The 8838-nt window shown below is 38.8% G+C and overlaps 1 pseudogene; it reads right to left on the bottom strand.

Moving 5' to 3' along the window:
* Positions 1-804: 804 nt before the first annotated feature.
* Positions 805-8815, bottom strand: LOC114551748 (uncharacterized; annotated as a pseudogene).
* Positions 8816-8838: the final 23 nt, after the last annotated feature.

The following is an 8838-nucleotide window of genomic DNA, read 5'->3' on the forward strand; positions in this document are numbered from 1 at the left end:
TAGCCTTCCGCTATCCAAACTGACGTAATAAAATGTACTTCTCAGAATCGATGGATAATAATTAAAACGGATATCCTTAACATAAACACGTCATATTGTTGAGTTGTCACGGACACTTTCATATTTTCTCTAAAACGTTAGAAAGAAAAGCTTAACACGTGACAGTAAAGAATACTTGTGAGCGGAAGTACGTCATGCAAGCCATGATGCAAGCTAGCTGGTTTCAGCCTCTATGGTTTCAGCCTCAGCTAAAGCAGCGTCCATAGCAACCAATGAAAACAATGGTTGTCTTGTGCTAGCTGTTGGGTTGTGTTGTGTAGTGTACTTACGTTTCTGTATCTTTATCTTATGTTTTTTTTTTCCTTTCTTTGCTTGTAGCTTTTCTTCTTCTATCTTGTTGATGTATCAATTGTACTTTTCATATTTTCTTTTGATACTTAATGTCATGCTGCACATTTGAAAATCCAACCATTATTTTTTAATTTATTTTTAAATTAGAAATAAAGTGTAGTCTTCCAACTGTATGCCCACGTTTTCACAAGTTTACTAATCCCTTGACATAAACCCTCTTTTCAGTATCAATTTTGCAAAATACCTACTAGTGACAATAAACAAGGAAATTTTAACAGTCTGGGTAGTAGGACTGTGGAAAATAAGTTTAAGTTATGTAAAACATCAAATCATACAGTGACCCTGGGTATTGAATAGGTAAGCCAATAATGAAACTGAGAAATAGGATACCTTTTATTTCCAACATGTGTACTCAATTCAGTACAATATAACTTTAAATGTTCCCCCATTGTACGGTTTGAAAGGGACCACATTGATGGAGCCAATAAACAACAATAAAGTACAAAGAATTTTAACTAGGGTAAATTAAAATATATAAGTGTAATCCAAAGGCATGTAGAGGCAAGATTCACAAGGAGCCTATTTTAATGAAAATGATGAACAGGCACCTAATAAATGTTAACAGGCTTTAAATCACGTGTCAACTCAAGGCTGCCGGCCAAATCCGTACAGACATGCACCAGAGTTCAAATGAGCTTTCACTCAAGCCGGACTTTCCGACCAAACACTCCAGGGTTCTTTTTAAACGGAGTGTGTGTGTTTGTAGAGATGCAGTCGGGGCCATCAACACAGTAAAAAAACCTCAAACTTGTGTACGTTCGTACGTAAATATTTGTATTCAACAGAAAAGTCAGATTGGACAGACAGTCTAGCTAGCTGTCTGGATTTACCCTGCAGAGAACACAAAAACTACTGCCAACACAAAGAAACAGGAAGGGGATGGACATCAGCTGAAAATGATGGCTATCCGTGGAATTTTCGGTGGCAATGGACCTAGATATAGACTACTAGAAATCAGGGTGTTTGCATGGTGTGTTGACCCTGGCAATGAAGGCACATGCTTCTTTTAAAACCACAGGCAGTGTGGGACCATGATTGACACACTGAGCACTGAGACCATGAACGCCACTTCTTTGTAGCATTCTTCTTCTGGTCGTCAAAATGTATGCGGCAGACACAGCACAAATTGCCTCCATCTACCGAAAGAAAAACATAAATATTTTGGAAGTGAAGCCAGTTAGTTGAAATCATTAACATATATAAAACAATGTCTCTAAGGCAGCCATTTCATTTACAACTTTTGCCAAATGAAAATCTCCCTGATTTTTTAACGGTTAAACACCAAGCAAAATTAAATAACAATAAAATAAGTCAGAAAAGACTGTGGAGCCCAGTTGACATTTAAATTGCGCTGGTTTGACAATCAGAGGGGGCTGAGGGGTAACCTGACTCCGCCAGATGGATCGCTTCGCATTTGCTCGGCATATCCATCTGGGAACTTTCCGTTGGAGAACTTTTGGGAAGGGGCGGAAATACTGGTTAGCTGATTGGATAAACTATCTGTCTATCACCTATGTTGGTGATAGACGGGCCAAATCAACCAATCAGATCCACGAAGCGTATGAAAATACAACCACAAGCCCACCCCTGCTGCTGCAGGCAAAGCATAGCTCGTTAGCTCAGCATGCAAGCAACATGTCGGTAAAGGAGATTTACCGTTTGTGTAACGAGAATTTAGGAATAAAAGGCACCATTTCAGGTTCCCGGACCATATTCCAAAAGAAGGATCCAAGAGAAAAAAAGCATTAGCGAGCGGCTAACAGAATTAGGGCTACCGCTGGCTGATAATACTGGTTAGCTGATTGGATAAACCATCTGTCTATCACCACCTAACCCGCCTCAAAACCAACGCTGATTGGCCCGGTCGTTTGGCTATCGGCTCCAAATATTCTCTGCCTCAAGATACCAGACTGATCTGCGAGTGGAAAACTGGAGCTCGCCAGATCAGGACGGTCTCACGAGGCTAGCTGAGGGGCTGGGAAATGAAAAAATAATTTCTGAAAATGTTAAATTAGGGAGATAATTTAAGTAATTATTTAGTGACACCTTTTATCAGGTGACCTGCACCTCAGTTTATCACAGCATAACCGTTACCATGGTCAAAAAACACAAAACTGTCGTTTTTTCCCCATAGATAACAGGCCTGGCCTTTTTAGTTGTACATGGAAATATCCCTAATTTTCATGTCAGAACCTTTGTTCTTATATTTTATTTTCAGTTGTTTCAACTTCTTTTTTTTCCACTGGACTGCACCTAAATCAAATGCATTTTAGGTTCAATCCAATTCAACCAGTTTTCACCTGTGTAATTGTAATTGTGAAACATATTGCAGTATTGTAATCTGTTGAAATTACTTGTTTTTATCTTTGCTGCTTGAAAAAGGCATTATTAGTATCAATTGGACTTCCTTAAATATATATAACCACAGTTTGGACAGATACCTTCATCTTCAGTCATCACAATGGCTACATTAGTGGCTGTTTCTGAGGACTCTCCTTCCATCTGCTGTGCACCTAAAGAACATAAAAAAAACACAATAACATCTTTCTAGATGCAAATTTTGAATCTTAATTAAAAATTTTAATTTAGCATTTATACTGTCAATGGTTATAGTAAACATCTAAATCTAAATCTCAACAGCCAATTCAAAGTGTGAAATGATCAGGATACCAAGCTTATAGAAACTGTTTAATGTCACTTGGATAAATATTGTATCTATATATTGTAATTTTCAAACAAGTAAATGATTTGTAGCAATTGTTTTTCAAAATGTATTAAGATTGCAAGAAATACCATTTCCACACATAGCCTCAAAGATCTGTTCCACTGACTTCTTTTGGATGCAAACTGCTGCGTCTGTTGATTTAAAGACATTCAACCATGACACAAAGGTGAAAATTTCATCATATAATTTACATCAGACATGTGGACAGTGGTCAAATATGCTGTGTAATGAGGTTGAATTACAAAAGTTACATATGTAGTGAAATGTGCTTCTTAAGTTTAATGTTAAATATTCATTTAAATTTAATTCAATTTTTTAATTCATATTTTTTATTGATCTCCAGCAGTTGGGAGGGTTCGGTGCCTTGCTAAAGATCACCTTGGCAGTTCCCAGGAGGTAATAATGTTTTATTACTCCGCGTACCTTCTGCGTCCATGTGCTCGGACATTCCCTCTGCCATGTCAGTGGGGTTGCATTGTGCTGTATCTAATTGATATGTTTAGGAAAAAGGAAAACATGTGTAATATGAGCATAACAAATAATTGGTCTTCCTGCATTACTGGAGAACAAATAATCACATAGCAGTATCAATGAAGATTAGTTTAATAGTTTATAGTTAATAGTTTAATGAGCATGAAAAATATGTAAACCATTGCCAAGGGCCATCCCAGTCACATTTAACTAAACACTTACAGGATATTCTGAAGAGGTGCCTTTTTAGAAAACGTGTTATACTATAATTTTAATTAATTTATACTGTTTATTGATCCCCAGTGGGGAAATTACAATTTACACTCTGTTTGTTAGAAATCACTACACACTGGCCTGAAACACACACAGACATGCTCAGGACCTATTCATGCACAAATGGAGAGTCAGAGTGAGTGGGCTGCGGTAGGGGGGGGGGGGGTACGGTGCCTTGCTGGCAGTGCCCAAGAACTGGCATCTCTAGATCTACCAATCCACACTCTGTACTTTGGTCCGTACTGGGACTTGAACCAGCAACCAGCAACTCCCTACAGACTGAGCTACTGCCACCCCCATAATGATGAAAACTCCAACTGAGGAATATTGTAACAATCTTTACAAACTGTCAAAGACGCAAATGCAATAAAGCTGTTCTGGATGTCTGCAATGGCCCAGCACTTAACAAAGACTCACATGAAGGCCTGTATTATTCTTTAGTTAACTTATTTTCCCAACTTTGCATAGAGCCAAATGGTCTGCAGGAACACAAGTGAAGAAAGACAACAGCCACTGTTAATATCACTTACTTATTTCAAATGAAATTTGCTCAGCAGCTGCCAAAATGGCCTCTAATTGGTTTCTTCCGTAGAAGGAGGGCTTCTTGATGTGAAGTCCAATGGGCAGCCCAGCAACTTTGATTGTTACATCATCGTTATTCACAATGGACTGGTAGGGGAGCCTTCCAGTACCTCCGGCCTCCTCTGAAAGAAGTGGGCACATATGCATGCACATGTTACACAGTTGGATAATTCTGACTTCCCTCCTGTTGAAAGCTAGTTTTGTTAAAGTGTCATAATCTTATGGTTGATGGGTACATAAGATACATAATTTATTAATTTGATAATAATAAAAAAGTGTTTGAACGTATGCTTACTATATCTTTGGTTGAAAAGATCTTGTACTTTTTTCAAAAGCACACTGATGGGCTCTTTAGTAGTAGGTGTTGCGGCTGAGGAGCTGGCTGCAGATGTGAAAACAGACAACAATTAATTCCATAAAACTGTTTTATGTATATTTGCACTATTATGGGGCTGAGTCCATTTGTGTGGACTTTCATACAACAAATATTACCTTTGAAATGCAGTGCAAAATTGATCACTGTGTCCGTTGAGTCAAGGAACACAGTGGCTTTTTTGCTACTCATTTCAAAGACCTCTAAGCTGGCCTTTTGACTGTCAAAGGATAAAATGGCCGTCTCCACACCCAGAGCCTCAAGCTTGGACACCTTTATAATATTTAGAGAAACAAGCAAACCACAAAAATAGTAAATAATTGATTATAAACAAAATGGACAAACGTTAATTTTAAAGATCCAACATACACTGATGAAACAACTCTTAACAGGGCTAGGCAATCTCTATGAAAACAGTGTTGTCACAGGTGAGAAATAAGTGCTTATGGAGATTACATAAACTATACATTAGCTCCATATACATGGAGTCTAATGGACTCATAGCCATATGTGACTACTAATGTTTCAATTGACCACCTTGATCTGAATAGACTAGCCCAACCAGTAAAAAGTTTGTTTGAGAGGGGTGGTATAAGCCTTCGACAATCTTTTTAATGTGAGAATATTTGATGCTGATAGCCTTGTAAACACTTGACCCAACTACTTTGTTTTACAGATTAATTGTGGTTTTACAGTGTTTATTCTTTTATTTTTATTTATTTTATGCTTGCCATTTCATGTTTAATAATTGCTTATAACATACATTTGGATGGATATGGTTTGAGTATGTGAATCATCGGAGGACCTGATTTAGTATACCCTAGATGTTTAAAAATCAGATGGAATCTTTATTTGGGATGAATTCTTTTCAAATTCTAAAATAATCTACAGATAAACACTCCAATTGTCTGTCACAATGTACTGCTCACATCACAATTGCCATCAATCATCCTTACATCTAATACTATAATGATACCACTAATGCCTAGCAAAGGAAGCTTCTTTCCAAACCTCTAACTTCAGGTTCTTCAGATGCCCTTTTATTTTAAGCTCCCTCATCTCAGGGCTAAGGTCCTGTGTCTGCCCATGTGCCTTCAGTGCTGCTGCCTCCTGAACATACTGCTTCTTCACATCTTCCCTCAATGTGGACCACCTACCCTTAATGTCATTCATTGTGCCTGAGAACAAAAATAGATGCACAGAAAACTTAACACCATAGAGTCAGCATCTCTTTATATAGTAAATTCATACAGAGAAAATCTGACAATCTGTCCAACACACTGGTTCACTTGGCTTGTAAAACCCTGCAACAACGCTGCAAAAACAAGATAACGTTTGCAGTAGATCACCTGATGATTCTTTTCAATAGACACAGCAGTCTTACACTGAGTCTGTGAAATACTTGGCAAATACTTTCTTGAAAATCTGTTTAATGACCCTTGTGAACCCCTGATGTAAACGCTATGTACAACAACAATCCATTTAGTATAACAATTAAAAGCATCAATTAAATATTGTTCATCACCTTTGTTTTTGAGAATGTCCCGACAAAAAAGATTGTACGGTGACAGCTCTCTTCTGTAAAGTTTTTGTTTTGGCGGCCCTGGCTTAGAACAAGTTTTACAGGACCTCTTGTAGTTACCAATCCAGTTCTGAAAGAGAGAAAACACAAAAAAAGAGAATTACACCAATTAAACTGAATTCAAATATATGTTATTTATAGTATCAAATCATAACAATTGTCTCATAACACTTTACAGATAGAGTAGGTCTAGACCACACTATAATTTACAAATACCCAACAATTACAATAATTACCCCCAAGAGTTACTGTGTGTGTATGTGTGTGTGTGTGTCCGTCCGTTTATAGCGTAGCAGGGCACTGAAAGGCACTGCAAGGTGTAGCAGGACGTAGCAGGGCATAGCAGGACGTAGCAGGGCATAGCAGGACGTAGCAGGGCATAGCAGGACGTAGCAGGGCATAGCAGGACGTAGCAGGGTTACAGCAGGGCGTAGCAGGGTTACTGCAGGGCGTAGCAGGGCACTGCAGGGCATAGCAGGACGTAGCAGGGCACTGCAGGCTGTAGCTGGGTGTAGCAGGACGTAACAGGGCACTGCAGGGCGTTGAGCAGGACCCCATCAGCAGCTGCAACCATGATTTAGATGCCATCCTAATCCAAGGAAAACTGCTGGGTGAGAAAACATATGGACTCCAGGGAATAAGCTCCCCAGAGCTAGGTTAGTAACAAGCATTTCTAGGACATGGATGAACACAGATGGAAAGAGAGAGGAGAGAGGAGCTCAGTGTGTCAAAGGAAGGAAATGCCCCGGCAGTCTAAAACTATAACAGCATAACTGAGAGCTGGTCCAAGGCAAACCTGAGCCAACTCTATAAGGGTTGGTAGAGAAATCTGACAACTATGAAGATAAGCAGAGAAGAGAAGGGATGTTAACAAAAACTTTAGATTTTTACCAGCAGTACAGAAGAATTATGTATTTATTTGATATGTTGATTGTAAGTGTGGAATTAAAGTAAACCTTACTTCTATGACATTGGTTTCCAAACCAGTAGCTGATGCAGCTCTTGATATGAGGGGGGGAACCAACCCGTGTCATTCCATCCTCAAAAAATGTTTTCAAAGTTTCCCTTTGTTCTTCATTAATTTGTGTTCTCTCTTGTTTAATAATAAAGAAAAAGCTGGTCAGCAATAAATCAGTAATAAACAAGTGTCATTGTTAGTTATGTATTTTAATATCATACTATCTTTCTCATACACACTCGCCTAATGCTCCTAGATTATCAATTGTAAGGCTTACCTCTCTGGGCCATCTTCAACCTGAAACACAAACAGAGAGAAACTTGTACATGACAGATTTGTATTAACTTTACACAGACAGACAGACAGACAGACATACAAACATACATAGAGACAGACAGACCTATGCTTTTGGGTATTATTTTTGAAGTTCAATGTTCAGGACAACAATGAATGTTTATGTTAGCCTCCCTCACTGCTCACTTACAAATAAGCAACAGAGACACCACAGTCTATCTATTTCTAATAGACTGACAGTCATCTTATAACAAACATGGCAGGCTTAAATTCATGGATATGCATATACAATGAAACTCTGGACACCTGGAGTCCATTTGATGTATCATCAATGCTACAGGTGCAATCCTTGGTGCAACCATAAAAATACGTTTTGGGTTTGAATATTTCACTCAATAGGCGTATGAATACGTTAATGAGCAGCTACATGCAATAAGCCTTACTATTAACACTGTGAACAGTGTGGAAAACTACTATTAACACTGTGAAGAGTGTGGAAAACTACTATTTACACTGTGAACAGTGTGGAAAACTACTTACTTTAAAGCTAATGGGGACATTTAAAACAAAACATGCTAATTAGTAACGTTTTATGCTAACGTAACGCATTTAGGCTAATAATACAATAACGTTAGCTAACGCAATTGCAACAATTATCTCATGTCAACACTAATATCACGCCATCATAAAACATTTTTTTCTGTATTCTTTTCGCTTATTGACGCTTATTGACTAAATAATCACAGTTTAAAGGCTCTCATTTTAATGGTCTTACCTGTGTATACATATGCCGTTATCCAGCAGACTTCCGGTTAGCGGCGACCTGGATGCGATATTACGAATCCCACTATGGCCACGCCAAGTCCCGCCCTTCACACACTACTATTGGCCAGGCGTCCATGCTTACATGTACAGGTCCTATCCCCTGACCAATCCCCTAACCCTAACCTTAACCACTCGAGGTGAAATGCCTAACCCCAACCAATCGAGCTGTTTCGTAGAGCGGGTCTTGGCGTGGCCATAGTGGGATTCGTAATTTTGCGACCTGGATTGCTCCGGGATTGGATCTGGAGTCTTCTCGTGTATTTATCCGTGATTAACCATGCGAATGGATGATAACAGCCCTCTGAGGCTACCAGTAGGCGCAGCAGGCCCCTACTGACCCATAT

Source organism: Perca flavescens, unplaced genomic scaffold (assembly GCF_004354835.1).
Source record: "Perca flavescens isolate YP-PL-M2 unplaced genomic scaffold, PFLA_1.0 EPR50_1.1_unplaced_scaf_46, whole genome shotgun sequence".
NCBI classification, from domain to species: Eukaryota; Metazoa; Chordata; class Actinopteri; order Perciformes; family Percidae; genus Perca; species Perca flavescens.